The sequence below is a fragment of the Rhamphochromis longiceps genome, linkage group LG7 (genome assembly GCF_057381845.1).
Source record: "Rhamphochromis longiceps isolate RC_006_pf linkage group LG7, R_longiceps_female_GT1.1, whole genome shotgun sequence".
NCBI lineage: Eukaryota > Metazoa > Chordata > Actinopteri > Cichliformes > Cichlidae > Rhamphochromis > Rhamphochromis longiceps.
In genome coordinates, this window is record NC_140563.1 from 25843301 (window position 1) to 25870436 (window position 27136).

The 27136-nt window shown below is 40.3% G+C and overlaps 1 protein-coding gene across 1 annotated transcript in view; it reads left to right on the forward strand.

Moving 5' to 3' along the window:
* The window catches only part of LOC146665400 (metabotropic glutamate receptor 8-like), a 170205-nt gene that overhangs the window by 95138 nt on the left and 47931 nt on the right, over positions 1-27136 (forward strand). The gene's annotated exons all lie outside the window — the stretch shown is intronic.

Here is a 27136-nt window from a genome sequence, read left to right on the forward strand (position 1 = left end):
AAAAACACAATGTCCAATCTCTCCCAAACGTCTCAGGTGTGATGAGACTCGAGCTCGGAAATGTTTGTTATGCCATTTGTACATAATGGTTAGAGCGCCACCTAGTGGAACGACTAACTAATCATGAATGAATGACTTGAAATGTTAGCTGGTGGTTAAATGCATGAATTCCATCAATGTGACATCAGATCGGACGTGCTGGTTTTAGGTGTTGGGCGTGGCTCGACGCGCCGGGGGTGCGAGGGCCCTCATAACGCTGCTTGCAGCTTTAATTAGGGCCCGAGCACTGAGAGTGCGAAGGCCCTATTGTATCTGCTCCGTTTCTTATTATTATTATTATTATTATTATTATTATTATTATTATTATTATTCACCCCAAACAAGGGCCTTTTTGAGGGCCTAAACATGCTCAAAAACTCATGAAATTTTGCACACATGCCAGGTCTGGTGAAAAATTTTGTATTTTAATGGTTTTACATATGAGCACTGGGAAATGGCTCTACAGCGCCACCTATGCCTTGTTAAATGCAGCCCTACGACCACATCGTTTGAGCTACATGTATGAAATTTGGCACACATGTGTATCATGCCAAGACGAACAAAAAAGTCAGTGGGCCCATTGACGCAAACCCAACAGGAAGTCCGCCATTTGGAAGTGAAGCTGACATTTTGGCTCTAATTTTGCCATTTCCATGCCTCGAACTTTAACGAACTCCTCCTTGGGATTTGGTCGTATAAGCTTCATATTTGGTCAGTGCCAACTACACCCTTGTGCCATGTTAAATTGCGGAGCTTTTGAGTTTTCACAATACTATGAGGCCGTGGCGCCATGGCGAATTTCGATGACTCGCCATGAAAATCTTATTGCCTCTCATTTTGTCATACAATTTCTGACCTTGACCAAAGTGAACACATATGATAAGGCTCCAGCCCTGAACATATTTCAACTGCCATATTTGACATCAAGGACAGCGCCACCTAGTGGGAACAGGAAATGTCATGTTTTACACTTTGGGGTACAGTATAGTGATGGGTGACATCTGCAGCCTCAAATTTCTCCAGGAAAGCCTTAAGGAGTTGGTCTTGGGTTACAGTGAAAACTGTGAGTTTTCGCGAAAGGGTGTGACCCCAGCAGCATGGCGAACTTTGATGTCACGCCATGAAGAAACAAATTAGTATAACTCAATGAAATCCAGTCTGATCAGTACCAGACTTTACAGGCATGATGTCAGACGCGCCCTGAACAGATTGATGTGCCCATTGTCAGGAATATGAAGAGCGCCACCTAGTGGGAACAGGAAATGTCATGTCTTACACTTTGTTGTACTGATTTTCACAGGTTCATTGTGGCCACCTCAAAAGCAGTGAATATCACCATCAGTCCTTCATGATGCTTTAGTGCAAAAATTGTGAGTTTAAACTGAACGGCGCACCCTGGTGGCAACGCTGTTCACCATGAAAAATGAAGTGGCTTTTGAGGGGCTTGGAAAGTTTAAAAAGTCTTGAAATTTGGCGCACACCTCCAATGTGCATAAGGCTTTGTTGTTATGTGATCATTTTCATTGAATAGCGCAAAATGGCTCCACAGCGCCCCCTACGAAATTTCAAAACATCAGCCCCAGCTCTGTGTTTTATGTATGAGTCTTAAACCTGGTAAGCTTATAGGAGATATCAAGATGTACAAAAAAGTCTCTTGGAGCAATATCCCAAATCCAACAGGAAGTCAGCCATTTTAAAATTCATGTGTAATTTTGATGACATTTTCCCCCCTTTTCAGGCCTCATACTTTGACGAACTCCTCCAAGGGATTTCATCAGATTGGACCGATCTGCACCTTGTGGAATCTAAAGACCTTTGTGATGTTAAATTGCGAAGCTTTTTACGTCCAGGGAAACGGGGTGGTTATGGCGGCACTTAGAGTTTGAATCACTCGCCAAAAAGCAGTAATCTGCTGTCACTCAAAAACACAATGTCCAATCTCTCCCAAACGTCTCAGGTGTGATGAGACTCGAGCTTGGAAGTGTTTGTTATGCCATTTGTACATAATGGTTAGAGCGCCACCTAGTGGAACGACTAACTAATCATGAATGAATGAGTTGAAATGTTAGCTGGTGGTTAAATGCATGAATTCCATCAATGTGACATCAGATCGGACGTGCTGGTTTTAGGTGTTGGGCGTGGCTCGACGCGCCGGGGGTGCGAGGGCCCTCATAACGCTGCTTGCAGCTTTAATTATTATTATTATTATTATTTCGGCAAATGAATTGGCCGTTTGAGGGCCTAAACATGCTCGAAAACTCATGAAATTTTGCACACGCGTCAGGTCTGGTGAAAATTTACGTATTTTAATCTTCCCAGACATGGCCAGGGAAAATTAGCTCAGTAGCGCCACCTAGAAAAATGAAAAACGCGAGCCCCCGGTATGGGTATGACCTACATGTTTGAAAGTCGGTACACCTATATAACTTTCAGAGTCGAACAAAAAAGTCTATTATGGCAATGTCCTAAACCCAACAGGAAGTCCGCCATTTTGGATTGAAGGTGACATTTTGGCTCTGATTTTACCGTTTCCATGCCTCGAACTTTAACGAACTCCTCCTTGGGATTTGGTCCTATAAGCTTCAAATTTGGACAGTGTCAACTACACCCTTGTGCCATGTTAAATTGCGGAGCTTTTGAGTTTTCACAATACTATGAGGCCGTGGCGCCATGGCGAATTTCGATGACTCGCCATGAAAATCTTATTGCCTCTCATTTTGTCATACATTTTCTGACCTTGACCAAAGAGCACACATATGATAAGGCTCCACCCCTGAACATATTTCAACTGCCATATTTGACATAAGGGACAGCGCCACCTAGTGGGAACAGGAAATGTCATGTTTTACACTTTGGGGTACAGTATAGTGATGGGTGACATCTGCAGCCTCAAATTTCTCCAGAAAAGCCTTAAGGAGTTGGTCTTGGGTTACAGTGAAAACTGTGACTTTTCGCAAAAGGGTGTGACCCCAGCGGCGTGGCGAACTTTAATGTCACGCCATGAAGAAACAAATTAGTATAACTCAATGAAATCCAGTCTGATCAGTACCAGACTTTACAGGCATGATGTCAGACCCGCCCTGAACAGATTGATGTGCCCATTGTCGGAAATACGGACAGCGCCACCTAGTGGCAACAGGAAATGTCATGGCTTTAATTTTGTTGTACTGATTTTCACAGATTCATCTTGGCCACCTCAAAAGCGGTGAATATCACCATCAGTCCCTCGTGATGCTTCAGTGCAAAAATTGTGACTTTAAACTGAACGGCGCACCCTGGTGGCAACGCGGTTCACCATGAAAGATGAAGTGGCTTTTGAGGGGCTTGGAAAGTTTATAGAGGCTTGAAATTTGGCACACACCTCCAAATGGATGTAGGCTTTGTTGTCATGTGATCATTTTCATTGAATAGCGCGAAATTGCTCCACAGCGCCCCCTACAAAATTTCAAAACATCAGCCCCAGCTCTGTGTTTCATCTATGAGTCTGAAACCTGGTAAGCTTATGGAAAATATCAAGATGTACAAAAAAGTCTCTTGGAGCAATATCCCAAATCCAACAGGAAGTCAGCCATTTTAAAATTAATGTGTAATTTTGGCGACATTTTCCCCTCTTTTCAGGCTTCATACTTTGACGAACTCCTCCAAGGGATTTCATCATATTGAACCATTCTCCAGTGTGTGGAATCTAAAGACCTTTGTGATGTTAAATTGCGAAGCTTTTTACGTCCAGGGAAACGGGGTGGTTATGGTGGCACTTAGAGTTTGAATCACTCGCCAAAAAGCAGTAATCTGCTGTCACTCAAAAACACAATGTCCAATCTCTCCCAAACGTCTCAGGTGTGATGAGACTCGAGCTTGGAAGTGTTTGTTATGCCATTTGTACATAATGGTTAGAGCGCCACCTAGTGGAACGACTAACTAATCATGAATGAATGAGTTGAATTGTTAGCTGGTGGTTAAATGCATGAATTCCATCAATGTGACATCACATCGGACGTGCTGGTTTTAGGTGTTGGGCGTGGCTCGACACGCCGGGGTGCGAGGGCCCTCATAACGCTGCTTGCAGCTTTAATTATTATTATTATTATTATTCCGGCAAATGAATTGGCCGTTTGAGGGCCTAAACATGCTCGAAAACTCATGAAATTTTGCACACGCGTCAGGTCTGGTGAAAATTTACGTATTTTAATGTTCCCAGACATGGCCAGGGAAAATTAGCTCAGTAGCGCCACCTAGAAAAATGAAAAACGCGAGCCCCCGGTATGGGTATGACCTACACGTTTGAAAGTCGGTACACCTATATAACGTTCAGAGTCGAACAAAAAAGTCTATTATGGCAATGTCCTAAACCCAACAGGAAGTCCGCCATTTTGGATTGAAGGTGACATTTTGGGTCTGATTTTACCGTTTCCATGCCTTGTACTTTAACGAACTCCTCCTTGGGATTTGGTCCTATAAACTTCAAATTTGGACAGTGTCAACTACACCCTTGTGCCATGTTAAATTGCGGAGCTTTTGAGTTTTCACAATACTATGAGGCCGTGGCGCCATGGCGAATTTCGATGACTCGCCATGAAAATCTTATTGCCTCTCATTCTGTCATACATGTTCCGATCTGGACCAAAGAGCACACATATGATAAGGCTCCACCCCTGAACATATTTCAACTGCCATATTTGACATCAAGGACAGCGCCACCTAGTGGGAACAGGAAATGTCATGTTTTACACTTTGGGGTACAGTATAGTGATGGGTGACATCTGCAGCCTCAAATTTCTCCAGGAAAGCCTTAAGGAGTTGGTCTTGGGTTACAGTTAAAACTGTGACTTTTCGTGAAAGGGTGTGACCCCAGCAGCATGGCGAACTTTGATGTCACGCCATGAAGAAAGAAATTAGTATAACTCAATGAAATCCAGTCTGATCAGTACCAGACTTTACAGGCATGATGTCAGACCCGCCCTGAACAGATTGATGTGCCCATTGTCGGAAATACGGACAGCGCCACCTAGTGGCAACAGGAAATGTCATGGCTTTAATTTTGTTGTACTGATTTTCACAGGTTCATCGTGGCCACCTCAAAAGCGGTGAATATCACCATCTGTCCCTCGTGATGCTTCAGTGCAAAAATTGTGACTTTAAACTGAACGGCGCACCCTGGTGGCAACGCTGTTCAACATGAAAGATGAAGTGGCTTTTGAGGGTCTTGGCAAGTTTATAGAGGCTTGAAATTTGGCACACACCTCCAAATGGATGAAGGCTTTGTTGGCATGTGATCATTTTCCTTGAATAGTGCGAAATTGCTCCACAGCGCCCCCTACAAAATTTCAAAACCACAGCCCCTGCTCTGTGTTCTATGTATGATTCTGAAACCTGGTAAGCTTATAGGAGATATCAAGATGTACAAAAAAGTCTCTTGGTGAAATATCCCAAATCCAACAGGAAGTCAGCCATTTTAAAATTAATGTGCAATTTTGGCAACATTTTCCCCTCTTTTCAGGCACCGTGCTTTGACGTACTCCTCCAAGGGATTTCATCATATTGAACCAATCTTCTGTGTGTGGAATCTAAAGACCTTTGTGATGTTAAATTGCGAAGCTTTTTACGTCCAGGGAAACGGGGTGGTTATGGCGGCACTTAGAGTTTGAATCACTCGCCAAAAAGCAGTAATCTGCTGTCACTCAAAAACACCATGTCCAATCTCTCCCAAACGTCTCAGGTGTGATGAGACTCGAGCTTGGAAGTGTTTGTTATGCCATTTGTACATAATGGTTAGAGCGCCACCTAGTGGAACGACTAACTAATCATGAATGAATGAGTTGAAATGTTAGCTAGTGGTTAAATGCATGAATTCCATCAATGTGACATCAGATCGGACGTGCTGGTTTTAGGTGTTGGGCGTGGCTCGACGCGCCGGGGGTGCGAGGGCCCTCATAACGCTGCTTGCAGCTTTAATTAAATATTGAACTTTTAAAACTAATTGAGTTAAATGGGACCAAAAGCTATTGATCTGATAAATTTGCTGCACTCTGTTGATGAATGAACAGAAGATGTCTTCTAACTGATTATTGATCTTATTATGCCAGAAGTTGACACATTTCTCCTTGACTGGTCACTGTGAGGTAATCAGGTTTGGCGCTTACTGAATAAAATGTTATCACATGGAGTTAAGCCCTTACATTAATTAATATAAACTTTTGAAATTAACCAGTGACCACATGTTTGATAGAGATTAGCATTTTGTTTGTATGTAGTTGTTCAATTCAATTTAACTGATTCTGTTCTGTTTTGTTACTTAAATTAATCAGAGGCTGGGACTGGCTCTATCACACTTTGAATGATGACGGCTTATGATATGATTTAAACAGATGAGCTTGCAATGCAGGGCAGCCAGCTCTAGGAGGAGTCTTGGTGTTTCCAAACTTCTTCCATTTATGGATAATAAATGATGAGGCCACTGCGCTCATTGGAAAATGACGATATTTTTCGGTATTCTTTCCCAGATCTGTACCTTGATAAAATCCTGTCTCAAAAATATAGAGACCTCATGGCTTGGTTTCTGCTCTGACATTCAAATTGTATCTGTATTTACTGAAAAACATAATTTACCACAGGTAGATTCCGATCAAGTTCTAGAAACATATGACAGATGATTAGTTGAAATAGGATGCACTTTCATCTTCCTAGCCACCTCTTCCTGCTTGTCTGGGGAAACACAGAGTTGTTCCTAGGCCAGCCGAGAGATATAATCTCTCCAGCAAGTCCTGGGTCTACAAGGGGGCCTCCTTCTGGTGGGACATTGCTATAACCTCTCACCCAGGAGGCACCCAGGAGGTATCCTTTCAGATGCCCCAACCACCTCAACCTGCTCCTTTCAATGTGGGGGAGTTGCTGCTTTGCTTTGAACCCCTCCGGATGGATAAACTTCTCACCCTGTCTCTATGGGTGGATGGCCCTTGCCACTTTGTATCCACAGTCTGATTCTATTAGTAACTACCCAGACCTTGTGATCATAGGGGAGAGCAGAGAGATACATCAACCAGTATACTGAGAGCTTTGCTTTCATGCTCTTTTTATCACAACGGAATAATGCAACATCCACTTTTCTGCAGCCATAACCTGAATCCATCTGTCGATCTCCCACTCTCTTCTCCAGTTACTCATGAACAAAACCATGAGTTACTTAAACTCCTCCACTGTTGGCAGCAACTCATCCTTGACTTGGATTAGGCACTCAACCCCTTCATGGTTGAGGACTCAGACTTGGAGGTACTGATTCTCATTTCCACCGCTTCACATTCAGCTGTGCACCACTCAAATCTGAGCTGGATACAATCTGATGAAGCATATAGAACCATATCATCTTCAAAAAGCGGAAAGATTCTGAGGCCACCAAAGTGGAAGCCTTCCACCACATGGCAAGACATTCTGTACATAAAAAGCATTAAAAGAATCAGTGCCGGAGTTCAGCATGTACTGGGAACAACTTAATGTTCCCGACTTATTGCCGGCAATGCAGAACGAGCTCCCACAATGTTTATATATAGGAACTGAACGGCTAATAGCAATGGACTAGACACCCCATACTCCCGAAACACCTCCCACAGAATACCCCACCCACACTATACATTTGTTCATATATACACACCATAGTGTATTGTTCTTCTTTGTTCTATTTGTATCTTATTTTGAGAAGGAAGGGGATTCATAGTTTATGTAGAATTTGGACCCAAAATACAGACTCCAAGACAGGTTTGAACAAACGAAAAAATTCACCTTTATTCAGGTCAGGCAGCAGATCCTGGTGGCTGAAGCAAACAGGATTCAAAAGTAATCTGAAGCAGGTAAAACGTGGGGAAAACCGCAGGCAGACAAACAGTACAACATGACAAAGAACTAAGGAAAACTAAGGGTTAAATATACACACAAGGTAATCAGGGAAAGAGACACAGCTGGGGAAAACAAGGCGTAGGTGAATAGAATCAATTAACAAGCAAGAGGGGAAGCAAAATTGAACATAATGCACTTGAGATGAGAGGCCATTAAAATAACACAGGAAGCATAAACACTGCGATGGAGACTAAACAGATAAACTTGACAGACCAAAGTAAACAAAGACAAAAGTGACTATGGACATGGAAGACCTAACAGAAACAACGACTGGGCATGGGGAATATTGACATTTTCTGTTTGACAGAAACAGAGCGTCCAAAACTGAAAACACTGGGTGAAAAACCTGGATTCGTGACAAAGGGCACTCTATTTATTATATGTCCAAAATGTCACGAACATACTTTGCTGATATTTATGATATGATATTCAAGCAAGTGCTGAATTATTATATATAGTTCAGATTATAAGAGAAAAAGCTATTTCTCTGTGCATGACTTACAGTAAAAAGAAGAACTATGACTAGAAAAAGTTAATTTAAATGTAATTACATTTTTCATTTTCCATCTGTCATGTATTCTGCTTTATCACCTTGTTGCTTTATTGCTGACACATTTATCTGGCTTTGCAACACTGCTGTAATCTCTGCGCAAATGATGGCAGCTGTACTAATGATGAAAAATGGCTGCGATGGAGGCTTTTAAAAGCATCTGATTAATAACTGTGCAGAGAGCAGCTGTGGCTCCTGTGTGGGCTCAGTGAGGTGTCATCTATGCTGCTGTTGTCACTGTGCAAACACACGATGCTGCACATGCAAATGGCTTCATTAACAGAGTGAATATGTATTTACAATACTGTGCAAAAGTCTCTTGCTTCCCCTGATTTCTTTATTTTTTGCTTGGAAAAAGGAAAATGGATGGAGCTATTTATTGAAATGTGCAGACATGAGTAGAAATATAAAGGTAAAGAACAGTTTGTAACAAGCCTGAATCTCAGTAACGGTATGACCACCTTTATGTTTTAAGTTCAACCTGAAATTTCAAGAAAGCTTGCTCGTAATTTCTTTGATCAGTCTTAGTTCTAGAATAGTTCTCCAGGCTTTCTCAACATGCAGTTCTTTGCATGTTTGCAACATCGTATTGCATAATTATTATAATAGGGACGGTATTATGTACTGACAAGTACAGTGGTAAAACAATTCTTGTCATGAGGTTTGCACACACCTCAGGAGTAGATTGAACCCACTCCTCTTAGCTGAAACTCTCTAAATCCTTTAAGTGTTTTGGCGGGAACTTGGCACCCTGAAGCTTCACTTCCTTCAACAGACTTTCAATAAGGCTGAGGTCTGGAGACTTGGTAGGACACTGCATGACCTTAACGTGGTTCCACTCCTTTGTTGGCATGGTTGTCTGTTTTGGGTTGTTGTCATGCTGGAAGACCCACACAAACCTGTCTTTAGTGTTCTGGTTGAAGGAGGGAGGTTCTGTTCCAAATTGTTACAGTACATGGTCACATCCCTTGGCCTGTCAATGTGGTGAAGTTGTTCTGTACCTTTAGCAGAGAAACTTTAGCTGTTTCTCTGCTAAACATTTTCAACTCTGTGCTTGACTGTGTGTGTTCTTTGGGTAACACTAAGCATTTCTCTTCCTCCAATCATGGGGGATCAAGCTGGTGCCAAAGAGCACGATTTTGATTTTATCTCAATTTTGAACACAGGAGTTTCTCCCAAGCTTTCTCTGAATTATTTAGGGGTTCACTCACAAACCTAAGATTGGTCTGTACGTGTGTTTTCATGAGAAAGGAGATGGGCAGCGCAAAATTTAAATCCATTCAGTGTATTGTGTTAATAATGGTGTTCTTGGTGACTGTGGTCTTGTTATTGAGATATGAATGGGAGCAATGTTAATCTTAATCAAAATAGCTTGTTATTATACTCATTTTACTCAATAACTTGCAAATCAATTTATAACTTTTATGAAAATGTTTGGTTTTTGGATTTTTAATTGATATTTTTTTCTCTGTCCATTAAAATTAAACTACCATAGAAATGTTCATTTCTCTAATGAAGGCTCTTATCCTGTTGATCTTGTATAGTTATAGGTTTTCCAAGATCCATGTGTGAGGCATTATTTCATAGCCTTTCTGGTAGTCAATCCAAGTAATGCTAACTTGGACCAGTCTGGTCCTACAGTGTTGACTGACTCCTCTATCTACCAGTAGCTGGTGTTTTGCCCCCCTGGTTTCTATGCCAATTCCTTTCTTGGCCCTGCTCATGTATTGAGCGACATGACTTTTCACCTTAGCCCCTATGAAAGAGAAGAGGAAAGAAGTGTCTGTCCAAAGGAAAAAGAGAAAAGACAATGAAGGTGGTAAAAGTGGAAATAGGTTTATCTCTGAGGTAACTCCCTGCACCCTGTAATGTGGTTTTCTTTGTGATTTGATGATCCAACTTCTGAGATATTGCCAGATGTTACTAATGTGGGTAACTTGAGGGCCATAGAGACCTGCTCAACTACAACATAACACAGGATTGCTGCCACGACCACCTTATGTAGTTTGTCTCCATGACAACAACTGCAGCTCTGACTGTAGCGTGGTGAGCAGTTCAGGGTCAGATTGATGAAACACCCATATCCCCCTTGAGTTGATGCCTTTACCAAACACTCATCAAGTGAGGATATTTGAATAATTGTTATTTAACAAAAGCAGAAACTGAAAAATCATCTGGCTTTAGGCTATCTCAGTGTCTTTTGTCTTTTCTACAGTACCTATAAAAGATTAATCTAGCCACAATGAACTATTTTCAAGCCTTGATTATTTAATTTCTTTTCTAAGCAGAAAACTCGCAAATTCTTTATTGAAAGAGAAAATCTGCACAGCCTTGGGAAAACCATGCAACCTCCAAACAGAAGGGTCTTGCCACAATTAAAAACTTGGACCTTCTTGCTATGACACAACAGTAGTGACTATATTTAGATCAGAGTTTGAAGTGCTAAGTTATATGGACTCATAGGCTCCATAGTAGTGACTCACGTTTGTAGTGAAACCTAGCAGACAGTTAGCAGTTACAGCTGCCAGTGTCAACATCCAGCCAGCCAGTATAAAACGATCTTAAAATGTAAACTTTAAGCTTGGGGAACGTTAGAGAGAAAAATACTTTTTGTAGGAGCTGTAAACGTGCTCTTCTGCTGTAAAGTTGGGCATTTAAAGTGGCAGTCTATTTGGATTGACTCACTTTTGGGACCAGCCCAAAGTGATCATTAGAAGAGCTGCAGTTTTTGGCACTCGATGCTGAGATCAGGCCTCTGTGAGGTTACTCAGTTGCTGTTATTTAACACTAGTTCAACATGCTAAATTGAATATATGAATGTTGGACAATGCAACAGAAATCACAAGTGTCTGGTTTGAATTTTATCATGAAGTAATTAACAAAAAAGCAAGCTGATGATAATATTGCAAATTATACACAGAGAATGAATGAATGCATATTTCATTGTGTGGTTAGAAAATGAAAACCTTTAAAATCCAGAAAAACTTTAAAATAAAAAAATTCCTTCCATCTTCTTAATCTTTGTAAAAGTGTGACAGCTGGCCGATGGAGAGAGACTTTCCATCTGTAAGGCCACCAGCTGCTCTCCTGTGCTGCTGAGAGGTGCTTCCACTTCAGTGAATGATATTACATGACTCTAGGACAGAGGTAAGCAGGTAATTTTCCCAAGGGGCCACATGAGAAACTGGAACGGTTATAGAAGACCAGAGCAATAAGATGAACTCAGTTTTAATTGTATCTCTTCACAAACTGCTCTACTGGTAACAGTAAGCTAATACTCACAATTAGACAATGAAAAATATGAAACAAGAATAGTAAAAACAACATTTTATCACTATTCAGTCAACATTCCCCAACATTCCTGTTGTATTTCCTTTCATTCAGTATATTGCAAAAATGTGAAAAAATGTCCGCTTTGTTTTTCCAGTGAAATTCCTGATGTCCCACAATATCCGTGATCTGTGGAGTTGGGCAAATTCTCAAATGTTTCCTCTTTCTCAGAGCATGTTAGCGTAAACAGGTCAACCCAACACAACTCCCCACCAAATAATGGCTTACTCTTTTTTTAGAGTTTGGTTGGGAATCACAAAACTAGTCTTGAATGCTCCATCCCTGGATAAAGCTCGGTAAAACGTCATTGTTGCTTTGGAGCTTTGCTAGGAAAGGTTCAGATGTTTAAAGCCGACCCTTGTCCTTTGTCATGTGTCTGTAATGGAATCCTGTAATTCATATAAGAGGCTGAAGCAACTAGTTTTTTATAGATGATTACATTTTAACCAAGGCCTTGGCTTCTGGCTCTACGTCTCACAGCTTCAATGATAAACTCTCAGCAAAGGAAAAATTTGCAATATGAACTAACCCTAACAGGCAGCTTAGATGTGTGCTTCTTCCTTTGTCCTGCAACCCAATGCTGAATTTTCAACTCTGCATCCCGACAGCTGTCTGTTGCTGCTGCAGCCTGACTGCTCATTGTTACCACCAGAGCAAGCTACCCACAAATGTCACATGATGTGTTGAATGCGGACCCAAATAGAGACTCTAAGATAGAGTAGCATAAAGAAGCAACACAAAATCAAGGCAACAGGGGGAAACAAAGTCCAAAAATCCAAATGGGAAGTGGCAGAAAATGAAGTTCATAAATCAAAGCATGGGAAAACACACTGGTAATGCACAGAGAATAAACAGTATGACATGACAAGGAACTAGGGAAAAGGTTTAAATACACAGAGATATTGGAAACAAGTGGGGAACACTGAACCTAAAACGAATCATGGCAGACAAAGCAAGGGGAGCACACGAAATAAAGAGCACACAAGATGAGAGACTAACAAAAATAAGACATGAAGTTGCTAAACATCGGACATGAAAACTAAAAGAAACAGAATACAAATAACCTATGACTAAGACTAGAGGTGGTCACTAAATTAGTGAGATTTCCTCTGCAGCTTACTAGTTATCTTTGCTTCCATCTTCGCTATCTGTGCTTTAAGATGCACATTTGAGAATTATACCAGGGAGTCAAATACTTTCTTTGTCAGAGGAGCCACAATAGTAGTAAACATGCTAAACTATTTACAAGATAATCGACCTCTGTGGGAGTAGCATTCAGGTAGCTGTTCTGCTCTGTGTTGGCACATAGCATGGAAGAAGATAACAGTGGAGCAATTCTTAGACTTATTTAAAGCACATTCAAAAAGGCATCTACTGTGATAAAATGTATTCCCCATTACTGTGAATTTAAATGTTATTAGAAAATGATCTGACAAAAAAGGGTTTTTAAGGAATACTGTTAAATGTACAGTTTCTATGCCATATGTCAGAACAAGATCTAGAGAGTGATGAAAGTGGTCGGTGGGTTCTTTTGCATTTGAGTCTAATGGTAGAATAAATGCTCTGCTAAGGCTGTAGTTTTCAGTATTTCAGTATTTTGCTGAGGATATTACCACATCATTTAGAAAAGATATTGAGAGAATAACAGAACTGTTTTGATCTCTGACAGTGAAAAGCTGTTGTGCTTTCTTCAGTCTGTCACTGTCTCACCACCGTTCAGTTAATCCTGGAGCCTCCCCACCAGGAGAAGTGTGATCTTCCTGCTTTCTTTCAGTGGGAAATCGTAGCTGTCAGCAGACTGAGTCCTATTTGAACTTATATCAGACTGAGATGACACCAACTGTCTCCAAAATGACATCCAGCTCAGAAGCTGTTAATTATGTGTTCATGTTCGAAACCTGCAAACAAGTGTTGTCTTAAAATGATTCTGCTTAAAAAAAAAAAAAAAAAAGAGAGTACACTATATATAATGAATCGCTATAAAATGAGTAAACTTTAACAAGAGTTTTGTAATGTATTCTAAAATTTTCACAAGGTGTAATGATGTAAATTTGTTGTAATGAATAAATATCCAGCAGCTTCAGTCATCTTTCGAGGAAGCAAAGATGCAGAGTTATCTGCTGTTTTTTCCTTGACTCAGGGTGAAAGTTTAGCATTTTAATAATGAAAAACTGTCACAAGAAAATATTATTTTTTGAATAGCAGCAGATATTCCCCCTCCTTCAGTTTTTAGTCAGATATAGTATAGTCCTCTGTGTATTTGTGTGTTTGCAGCAGATTAACTAGAGAAACTGATTGTTTGTATTTCCACTGGCTTTCTGTTGGATCAGCTGTGGAAAAACTCTGCTGTCGTTTTTCTTCTTCTGAAGTGTAAAATCCTGTACAAGATAATCTGCTTTTGTTTCTCTCAGTTCCCCATTTTCTTCTATCTTCTCATCTGTATTTCTTTAGCCCTTAAACTTTTTTCTTTTTTTCCCATTCTACCGTATGGCATACATGCTTTCTGTTAACTGTCCCCCTGTTAAATATATGCTTTTCACATTTGCTGTTGTCCAGTCATGGATGAAATGTATTTTCTGACTTTTACCCTATTTTCTTGTTATCACTCATTTATTTATTTTCACTTTTTCCTGAAGAGGAGTTTTTTTCATCCTTATGCTCTGCATGCAGTCAAAGGAGTGGATGAATATTTCATGGGAAGGGATTCCTCCACCTTTCCTCCCTTGAGAGGAGAGCATCTGCAGTTAGTAACTAACCTTTTCTCCAACACATAAAACAGTCCATTAGTGGCAGCCAGTCGGACCCAGTGAGGTGAGGGGGAGGTGAAAGTCATTTGCACTAAGAAGGAAGGGTGTGTCATTTGGGAGCTTAGTCCCAGGATTTCAGTAAGAGGCTGCTGAAGTAACAGGACTGTTTACAGCAGAATTTTTAAGGACGCGAAAGAAGAAAAAAAATATTAAGAACAAAAACAGGAACAGCAAATTTCTAGATACTTTGGGGCTTTTACAGGTCTGGTGGAAGCTAAATTAGCTTTGATAGCTGTAGCTTACTGGTAGGAATTAGCAGCTGGATACCATTTGCTCTCAAGAAATCAAATGTTAGAAGATTAATAGACAAAGCTGAATTATAGAATATCATCACAGACCAAGTTGGCACAATAGCCCTTGGAGAATGTTGCATAGCTCAGATGATCTACAGAAAGATGCAGAAAAAGAAAATGCAAATGCAAAAAAAAGGGGAAAGACTCATAGTAACTAAAGATATAAAAACAGTCCTCCAAATTCCCAAATCAGCTGCAAAGGGACATAAAACAATCTCAAGGAAAAACAAAATCAGTGGGGCTGGCTGCAGCTCAAGAGGTAGAGCAGGTCATTTGCTAATCAGAAGTTTGATGGTTCAGTCCCTCGGTACTGCAGTCTGCATGCCAAGTACCGTTGGGCAAGATAATAACCCTAAGTTGCACTCTGATGCATCCATCGGAGTGTGAATGTTAGACAGAGCACAGACACAGACAAGCAGTTAAAAAATATATATAGAAAAAAATGTGCTTATGCGAATGAGGCAAGTTGTGTAAAGTGCTTTGCATGCTCAGAAAGTGTAGAAAGGTACTATGTAAGAACCAGCCCATTTACCATATTGAGGTATAATGTCAGACATAGATGCAGCTTGAATAAATATCCCAGAATGTGCTTCTTAAAAAAGTACATTAGGCCCATTTAGAAGAAACTTGTAGCATCCTCACATTTCAATAAAGCAGCGTATTTTCTTCTTTTCCAGACACATAGAGCAACCATGAGAGGTATCACACAGGTCCTGACTGAGTCACAGTGATGAACTGTTGCTGTAGATTTCATCACAGCTTATGCTTGCACTGAAAGGACACACCAAACCCATGTCATCATGATGCTTGAGTCAGCAGCTGCAGTGTTTGAAAGGAAAAAGGAAGACACTAGAAGTAAAATGAGAGCTCAGCTATGTAGGAATTAAACATGACTGTCACCTGACTCTAGTTCTACCATCAAAGGATCATACCAACAGAAACGTACTGCAGGTTTCTGGAATGCCAGATACACCAAAGTTGTGTGCACAAAATTATTTCCAAGTTTGTAACCACTGTTCCTACAATGTTAAGTTTGCCTACATTGGTTGAATATAACTGACTTCACAATCAGATGTTAGAGTAATCTTATGAATAGTTTATCTGTCCTTAGCAGAGATGAGGTCCGGGGAGCAGAAGGATTTGACCGGGTGCACGTTCGCATAATCACACCAGCTGTTGTTGATCATGAAACACACACCACCGCCTCTGCTTTTCCCAGTAAGATCCTGTGACCTGTCCGCGCGGTGCACGGAGAACCCCGGTAGTTGTATTGCGGAGTCCGGTACTTTGTCCGATAGCCAGGTTTCTGTGAGGCAGATCACGCAGCAGTCCCGCATCTCTCGCTGGAATGAGATCCGTGCCCGAAGCTCGCACAGCTTGTTCTCCAGAGACTGCACATTAGCCAGTAATAAACTGGGTAACGGTGGTCTGTTAGTGCGCCGTCTCAGTCGAACCAGAACGCCAGATCTTCTCCCTCTGCGTCGGTGTTTGCGGCCTCCAGGGCCAGAGAACAAAGGCGTCTCAGGTGAGATGAATGGGGCAGAGGTGTGGACTCGAGTCACATGACTTGGACTCGAGTCAGACTCGAGTCATTAATTTTATGACTTTAGACTTGACTTGAAAAAATGTTCTAAGACTTGTGACTTGACTTGGACTTTTACACCAATGACTTGGGACTTGAATTGGACTTGAACCGGTTTACTTGAAAAGACTTGATATTTTACCCCAAATATAAAATTTAACATGCATATTATATAGAGATTGAAAATGTGACGTCATTCACGGGTAGAACCGCAAAGGATTCTGGGAACTCGTGGCAAGAGGTACTAGCGCACGCAGGCTTTCAATTGAAATCAGTCACACAGCGATAAAAAGAAACACAAAAATGTCAAGAAGCTGTTGTATTATTAACTGCAATAGCCGGTCGCATGACAGCCACGGGAAGCCGACGGGTAAAGAGATCGGTTGTTATCGGATTACGTCGTTGAAGAGAAATTGTTCAAGCCATGTTTCCGAAGTAACAAAGACGCGACGGATGGCCTGGATTGCAGCCATTCAAAGACCAAATATAACGTCCCAGAACACTCCAGCTCACAGGTTAGTCTGCTCCAAGCATTTACACGAAGGTCAGTGTTTTTTAGTAGTTAATACGTCATTTTCATAACATAATTGGTGATACAGGTTACAAGCAAGTCTGGCGCTGAACAGAAATTGTCGCGCTATGCTCCTTTGTTTATTGTGCATAAATAGTGAATTGTCCTGACACAATATTGCGTTTCGCCTCTGTTATTATGGTACATTGACAAAAACATATACTTTTATTCACAGGATAAAACAGTTGTTTTGTATCACTAATTGCCCAGTACGATTACAGCATACAGTATTATTGTCACTGCTACATTTCTGTGATGCTACCAGAAATTATTTCCACTACTAATTAATTACCGTTGAGCTCAAAGGTTATATTAATAAACGGTTAAGGAATGTGTATTTATGACGACGATTTGTGAGACTGGTAAACTTATGATACGTACGATGGTCTTTACTTTCTACACGGTGCATTTCAAGGTCCTGCACCCATCCGTCGGTAAACTGTACCTGGGCTTGTTGCAGTGACCTGAAGTTACTAAACTTCATGAGTGTATGCACTCACTCCAAGAACCGTATGATTATAAATATGCATATAAATATGCTACAATGAGATAGCTGACTTCATCTAACTAGCAAATGTTTTCCAGGCTACGTTGGTGATGCAGTTTTTTTTTAATGTGTATGATATTTTTGTCATGCGATTTTAAAGCTGGTCCTACAACCGCATCCAAGAATAACATGCAGCTTATCTCAGAACTGTCGGTGAAAATTATTCTTGGAGCTAGGTTTAATTGAGCTGCATTTTAAAGAGGTGCAATTTCACAATTTGTGTATATTTTCTAAGTTCACTATTTTGTCATGTGTTGAGAAAAACACAGATTTTAAAATTACATGGTCTAATATTTACATTTAGCATAAAACTGCAACATGCTTTTTTTCATTTTTTTTTTAAAGACTCGAAAGGACTTGAAATTCAAAGTTTCAGACTTGTGACTTGACTCGGACTTTTACACCAGTGACTTGAGACTCGACTCTGACTTGCCTGACATTACTTGAGACTTGACTTGAGACTTGAGGATAAAGACTTGAGACTTACTTGAGACTTGCAAAACAATGACTTGGTCCCACCTCTGGAATGGGGGGTCTGCAAACGGAGCGTCCGTGTTGCAAAACTTGAACTCCGGAAAGTTATAAGAAAGACCGTCTTTTATGTCCAGTAAGGTTTGTCGGTCGTACACAAGGAGACAAGTGCTGCTCGTGAAAAAATAAAGGAAAAGTAAAATTAAACACAGAAGAAAGCCGTTGCTTGGGGGAGCTCGCGACGAGGCTGCCATACTCGGCGCCATCTTGTCTAAATACTCACTCACTGTGGGTTTGTTAGTTATTTTCCACTGAATTTCTTTAGTATCCTGGTACACATACTACTCCTTTTAGGAAAAGGCTGAGAGTCTAATGGTTTTTTCCCATTAATTCATTTCCTTCATTTTGTTTGGAGACAGATGTGGAGGCAAACTGCAAAGCGCAACCAGAGTTGGCAGCCATATGGTCTATCAGCATACTCGTCATTTGCTAAACTAGTTATAGTATGATGAAGTTTTTCGGTGAAACTGAAACCTATAGAAAAGTTAAACTGAGGGATGAACAGTGTTTGACAAATCCAAAATTTGCAAGATGTCATGTGAGAGCTTTTCCTAGATTTGTCTTGGTATAATAATGATTGCAGATTAATTCCAAAGCACGTTTTGTCTATATCTGTACAAAAAAACCCATTTTGTGTGAAAAGGTTAACTTAATTTCAGTCAGTAACCATCTGCAGATTCTATCTTCAGTTATTTTCATTTATTTGGTACTATGGCTCTGTTCTGGGACCCCCAAGAGACCCAAGACAGAACAGAGCAGGCATCACTGACAACTGTTATTATTTTATTTCACTGAATAAGTGTGATATAGAATGAAGCTGCTTGCTGATATTTGCCAACTGAATGCAAAGAATGCTGAAAGCCACCTAGTTATGCTCTATTTTCACCAACCAATGTACTTAGAACAGATTTCTCTGTTATATTTCTGACATGTCAAAACATTTTGATCACATCAGCGAAATATGCCGTTGGTCTTTTGAGCACCTAACAGTAGCATCAAAAGCTAAACATATAGTGTCTAAAAGACTTCTGATGATGCCCTGTCTGTCTCCTACACATCCTGCAGTGACTGCAAACACCCCACAAGCTTAACCATTGCAAGACAAGCTCTGTTTAAATGATTCCTGCAACTGAGACACTCTTCTTTTATCCTCATTTGCATTTTAAAGACATGGTGCCCACTTTATGAAATTTTGGCAAATGAGGCCACTTTAGACTTTATTCAAAGGCTATACATAGCACTGTAAGCTGGGTTTTTTTTAATGCGGATACATGAGACAGAGCCAAGCTTGTGCCAAAATTTCTGTTTCTGTGAACAACAAACCCAAAGTGAGGCTAAAAAACCTTTCATACTGCAAATGAAAGTGTCCCATTTTTGACCAATTCATTTTTGTCTTCTCTTTTATAAATATGTGAAGTTCTGGTCCAAACCTTCTGGGTTTGACTGCATCTGATCCATGCTGAGTAATAAACTGGGATGCCTCATTGTGAAATCCCATCTCCAATATGTTTTTTAACATCTGAGTCTGTTGCCAAACATGTACCAATGAAATTTTAGATGGTTGAAGAAACATTTTTAGCTCTGGCAGTCCACCTGCCAACCCTGAAAGTTAAGAACTGGGGATGATTGGCTCCTTAGTGTATTAGTTTAGTTTCATTGGCCTGGGTCTTTGTCCCAGGTTTTTGAGTTTGCCTAGTCTGTTGTTCAGTTCTTGAGGGTTAATGAGATGCTAATGTTCACTTTGGAGAGCTGCTGAGTTTTGTTATGATTGTAGTTCTTAGTTCTGGTTTATTCTCTTTCCTTATGTGTCCAGTCTGTCTCACTCTGTCCTTGCTGTGTCCTCCCCTGTGTCCCCAGTATGTAGTCTATTGTGTCTGTTAATGAATGTCAAATTTGGTGTCACTCTCTGTCTCTGTCTCTCACCCATTCGCTCTCTCTCTGCCTCTGTCTCCCTCTCTGTCCCTCGATCTCTTCCAACTCTTGTCTCTGTCTCCTTCCTCCCTTCCCTGTATTTAGTCAGTCTGAGTCTCAGTATGTGTTTCCCTTGTTTCCTGTGGCTGGTCTCAGTCTGTTTCCTGTTTTATTGTGATAGTCTTTTGTCCCGTGTGCATTATGTTTAGTTTTGCTTCCCCCGTCTCGTTTTGTCTTGTTTGCTCCAGCTGTGTTTCCACTTCACCCTCTCATCTGTATCATGAGGATTCGTCACTTTCCCTCCGTGTCATTTGGCTCTGGTGTTACTGTTTTCTAGCATCTCTAGTTTCACATTTTTCCAGTTTAGTTTTCTTAGTAGTTTCCTGGTTCCCTTTTATGTGCTTTTATGTGATTGGCTTAGTTTTGTTCATGTTTTAACTTGAACTTAAAACACTTTGACAAATATAAACCGTACTTATTTTTATTGAAAACAGGATGTGAATTTCTGAATGGTGAAATGTGTAATATACACATTGTAAAGTAAATATCAAAAAAGCAAATTGGTATTTTTCTATAGACAGAAATATATTTTATGTTACTTGCTTGTGATGTATGTATGTGATTATGTACTGTTTCTTGAATTTTCTTGATTATGTTCTCTTTATTAGCAGTAATTCAGTTTCTACTACAGAAGTATACTGTTTGGATTTTACAGTCTGTTGGTGTTGCCGTTTAATACTCTTTTTAAAAACTTTTTTTTACAGTTTGTTTTTTAAAAACAGCAAAATACTTTTTCCATCTAAGACACTTCAGTTTAGTCGTAACTTGTTGTTGTTGTTGTTGCTATTATTATCATTAATATTACTGCCTTTAAACGTATGCTTTCCTCAGACACAATTAAAAATTGTATTAATCCCACTGGGAAAGGGTTGGTACTTGGATGGGAGACTGCCTGAGAATAACAGGTGTTGTAAGCTTATAATTGCAGGGTCTTTACCTTCAAGTACAAAGGGAGAAGAGGGTTGCATTGACAATCCAACACAATGGGCAGCACATTGAATACATTTTATAAGTGGTCAGAAACTTGTAAATAACTCTTGAAAGAATAAAGTTACGTTGAAACCAAGAACACCATTGTTTTTCTTGTGACATTACCAATAAGTTTGATGTGTCACATGGCCCTCTTCCTATTGAAAAAACAAAAGTTGTATCCAAGATGGCCGACTTCTAAATGGCCACCATGGTCACCACCCATCTTGAGGAGTTTGCCCCCTCGCATATACTAATGTGCCACAAACAGGACTTTAATATCACCAACCATTCCCATGTTATTATGGTGTACGGCATTAAGAAAAACCTTTATGAGGAATATATTTATTTTTGGTGCACTTCACTTGAAAAAAGTAAAAGAATCCTAATGACACCAGAAATGAAACCTTCCAGTACTAAATCAGTTTTCAGTGCTGATTAAATAACGGAATAACTGCATCCATGCATCCATCCACACTATGGCCACAGGTCTGTATTTTAACAGGTCTGGATATAAATAGTGTGGTGAGGTCAACAAATGCAAATCAGGATTCTTCTGCTCCCGAAGTTGGCAACTTAAACAGTACAAGAACTTACTACAAGGTTTGATTTAGTCAGTCTGCAGTACCCACAACCCTAAACAAGAAATCTGTTTCAGCTCTCTGATAGAAAAGAAAAGTCCTAATCTGTTACACTATAAGTCTTAGATGGTAAATTGACTGATTCTTATATAGTGCCTTACACATTGCTCATTCACACAAGCCCTTTTTCTTCTATTCTCTTTCTACCTAACGTTCACAATGTGATGAATCAGAGCATCTTGCCCATGCAGACTGGAGCAGACGGGACTCTGCTCTACCACCTGAGCTACAGCCACCCCCTCTCAGGTAATGCAGAGCCAATGTGGGTGAAGGGACTCGCCCAGCCTGACTGCCTTGATGTCCAGGTGTCTTCCCTGCCTGCCCTGATATGAGAAAACCTGTGTAGCCTTGCAGGTCACATTGCATCAGTCACAGCTGTTATGGCAGCCCCCCTCTCAGTCGTGGCACTTGTTAATCTGGACTGGTTATAGAGGTCCATACCGTAGGCCCCAAGGGACTGTTACCTTTAGTGGTCCTCAAAGAGTGAAAAAGTGAATGTCAGCAATGTAGACTTTAAGGAACAGGAAATTTTATCATAGCAATTTTGCAGGACTAATTCAAAAGGAAAATAAAATAGTAAAAAATCACTAAACAATAATTAAATCACTTAAACTATACTTATGTAGCTAACGCTAAGCATTTTCTTATCTTTGATGAGGAGAGGTAGGAGCACAACTGGATCCAAAGATGCACTCATCCTCTTGTTCTAAGTCCATGATAATCACCCAACAGGAAAGCAGCATCCCATGGGCATTCAGTGGAAGTAAATCAAACTCCTTCTGAATTGACCATCTAACACAGTAAAAATGAGCGTTGAGGATAGCTGTCAGAAAAATGTTCTTAAAAAGTGAGACACGCAGAGCAGAAATTTTAATGAGCAGCAAGTTTAATGTGTTTATATACTTGCAGGGGAGCAACAGCATACACAGTGAAAGTCTATGCACGTGCTCATCTAGGCGATCCTGTTGATCCTTTTTATACATTTTTCTAGTCACACACTAAATCTGAGATAAGATATGTGAGACTTTCTCATACATTCCTTTCGAAGCAAACAGTTTATTCTTCTTAAAAAGATATACAACCAGTTTGCAGGTTCACAGGTTGGCCTGGGTCGATCCCCTGTTCACCTCCCTTTCCCACTGGTTGTCACATCTTTTTAACCTTACCCATGGGGACATCCAATCACATTATCAACATCCAATCATCTGATGTCCACTCACACTTTCTGCTCTCGTATGCTCTCTCTGTCAATCTGACTTACATGATTTAAGACAAAATGTCAACTTTGAACTACTTTAATCCATAAAAGTTAATTTTTTCATTCTTAACACAGAAATTCTATCACATTTAAGCACTGAATCACATATAGATATAATTCCCTTAATGTTTCATTCAGTTTATGTGATTCCACTTTAATTTATCTATTTATCTTTAGCACATAACATTCACTTTTTAATTCAGATCCAGGGGAATACTTTCTTTTATCCTTTTAAACTCTGTGTTTGTCAACCACCATTTATGCATTCGCCACACACACACACACACACACACACACACACACACACACACACACACACACAACAGGGCCATTAGAATAGTCATTTTACCTACTCAAACTACATTTCTCATTTTGATCAAAAATAATGTTATTATAACATGATAATATATCGCATCTTTGATTAAGAATAAAAATGCTTTATTATTAGGAAATAGAGAAAAGCTCTTTTTTAGCAGTCGCATAAAGCTGGATGCTAAGACCTTTGACCCCCTGAGAGGGAAGTCAACAATATTGTAGGTAGAAGACTGTCTTCTACAGTCTTTTCACACACAGTAAGTGAAAAGAGGACTGAGTACACTGTAGTTGATGAGACAATGACATTAATTCTCTACAGAAGCTCATTTGATAAGACTGCAACATGCTTCTTCAGGCATGTAAACCCATCAGATATTACTCAGACATTGTCATGGCAGATCATAATGTGAAAGTGTGTTTCTATCATTTGGCTTGTTTCTTGAGATTAGGATCTTGTTTGTATGTCAGCCCCTCAGCAAGCTGCTACAGTTGCCTAACAGTCTGTTCTTCTTATTCAGTAATACACTCAACAAAAATATAAACGCAACACCTTTGTTACTGCTCCCATTCCCCATGGGATGGACGTAGAGACCTAAAATTCATTCCAGATACACAATATAACCATCCCTCCCAAACAGTGGTCACAAATCTGTCCAAATGTGTGGTAGTGGGCACATCTGCCATATTGAGATAATCCATCCCACCTCACAGGTGTGCCACATCAGGATGCTGATCTGACATCATGAGTAGTGCACAGGTGTACCTCAGACTGCCCACAACAAAAGGCCACCCTGGAATGTGCAGTTTTGTCTCACAGCAAAATGCCACAGATGCCACAAGCAATGAGGGAGCGTGCAACTGGCATGCTGACAGCAGGAATGTCAACCAGATCTGTCGCCCGTGCATTGAATGTTCATTTCTCAACCATAAGCCGTCTCCACAGGCGTTTCAGAGAATATGGCAGCACATCCAACCGGCCTCACAACCGCAGACCTCGTGTAACCACACCAGCCCAGGACCTCCACATCCAGCAGGTTCACCTCCAAGATCGTCTGAGACCAGCCACCCAGACAGCTGCTGGAACAATTGGTTTGCACAACCAAACAATTTCTGCAAAAACTGTCAGAAACCGTCTCAGGGACGCTCAACTGCATGCCCATCGTCCTCATCGGGGTCTTGACCTGACTCCAGCTCGTCGCCGTAACAGACTTGTGTGGGCAAATGCTCACATTCGATGGCGTCTGGCACGTTGGAGAGGTGTGCGCTTCACGGATGAATCATGGTTCACATTGTTCAGGGCAGATGGCAGCTGAGAATGTCCCAGTTCTTGCATGGCCAGCATACTCACCGGACATGTCACCCATTGAGCATGTTCGGGATGTGCTTGACCGGCGTATACGACAGCGTGTACCAGTTCCCACGAATATCCAACAACCTCGCACAGCCATTGAAGTGGAGTGGACCAACATTCCACAGGCCACAATTGACAATCTGATAGACTCCATGCGACGATGTGTTGCACTGCATGAGGCAAATGGTGGTCACACCAGATACTGACCGGTTCTGGGTCCCCAGACCCCCAATAGCACAAAAAACTGCACATTCCAGGGTGGCCTTTTGTTGTGGGCAGTCTGAGGTACACCTGTGCACTACTCATGATGTCAGATCAGCATCCTGATGTGGCACACCTGTGAGGTGGGATGGATTATCTCAATATGGCAGATGTGCCCACTACCACACATTTGGACTGATTTGTGACCACTGTTTGGGAGGGATGGTTATATTGTGTATCTGGAATGAATTTTAGGTCTCTACGTCCATCCCATGGGGAATGGGAGCAGTAACAAAGGTGTTGCGTTTATATTTTTGTTGAGTGTATTTAGAGTTTACTTTAGATCGAGTAGTTCATTTTAAAGTCTCATGTGTTAAATAATATGCAACATTAGGGTCCTTAAATTTGTTCCTATAGCTCGCCTGCAACAGTGTAGCATCTGGTGTATCATTCAGTACAGCTTCCAGCGAGCAGACCATCTTGTCTGCTCGCTGAGACAATAACGGGAAAAAAGAAGAAAAAAATACACACAAGTGTTCAGGCGAACTAACCGAAGCTTATTTAGAACTTCCAGTGTCACTGGCGCAATAACTCATCGGGCGCATAACAAACATCACAAAGTAAAAGGCTTGTTTATATTTTCATATGTAAAGAGGCATAACCACATTCACTCTGTAACTGCCTTTGAATCTGATACCACATTAGGGCAATTGCCAGGGTTAGGGTTAAACATCACAACAGCTAATTTAACATCTCAGTGCAGCATGACAGGGCACAGAGCTTTTAATGTACCATGCTCATTTTGAAAGCTAACTCCCCAGTGGAGTTCATGTAACGGTGAATGCCTGTTGGACTCAGCACAGCTTCAAAGTGTGTACAGCCACATGAAATTTCACTCTCAACACATTAAAACTGATCAGTTTGCACTAGACAGCTGCTACTTACATAGCAACTCTACATCACTGTAATGTATTCAATACAGTTCAGTTCAATTCTATTCTATTCAGTGCAGTTCATTTTGATTTAATTACAATTTATTTAGATTGTATCTAAATAAATTGTATATATTGTATATTGTATATTGTATAAAAAAAACCCTTTTAACAGAAAAATTAACACCAGTAGAACCAGGCTCAGGGACGCCATCTACTATGACCAGTTGGGGCTGACGGGAGTAAGACACAACAAAAGACACACTGTGGAAGAAAACCAGAGTTTAACTAATGATTAATGACTGTGAAATAATCTGAAATGTCATACTCCCTCAAATAACCTGAATTATATATTGGAAAAAGGTTAAAAGTTCACAAATCTCACATCAGACAATTCACATATACACTTCTAAAAATGACTGGGTTGAGGAAAACGTTTTGCATTTAAGTAAACCACGAAGAGCTCAATAATGCTGTAACTATACAATACTAAAAAAAAATATAGTGCTAATTAACATATTTCTGGTGCTCTTATCAGTACTGATAAGATCCTAAGTAATAGAATTAGATAGTGTGACTATAACTAATAAATCCAAAACATGCGTTTTGCATAAGTGTTGACAGTCAGTTACATTTCATCTTTGTTTTTGCTGCTATTGTAAACTGTTGTTATTATTAAACTGTTCAGAGCTGCATCACATTCTTTTTTTTTTTTTCTTTTTTTTTTCTAAATGACATCAGAAACAGCAGTATGCGACATTACGTGATGGCAGAGCTTCAGTTCATCCTTTGTCTTTTTTTTTTTTTTTTTTTTTTTTTGCTGCATCACATTCTATGAAAGGTACTGAACCCAAAACTTGCTCCTAATTCACCATCATGACCTTAAAGAAAAAGCAATTGCGCGCATAAATGGGTGAATTGTCTTTGTAGTATAAAGAACTTAAAGCAAATAATTAGACTAGAAGTGTTACATGAATGCAGCTTGTTCACCATTTCATACAGAAAAGAGGTGAATAAAAAACACTGGAAGCAATGAAAGGCCCAGGCCACATATATTCTGTTCATGTTAGAGTTTGGGTTTCTCTTTTGTTGAGAGATAAAATCAGCTCAGAGGTTTATTGAAAGATTCAGGAGAGTGAAGGTCACCTCTGTTCATTACTGATGTCTGTAAAGAATAATGTGAAACGCCTCCACATTCTTATGAATCCAACACTGATGAGCATCTTACAACATCATATTATATTACACACAGTAGCTGTAATGTAAAGACGTATTATGGCAATAGCAATTAGTATATTTCTTCCATACAATTACTGTTTACAGTGACTACTGATATTAGATACAATTCGTAGGTTGTTTTT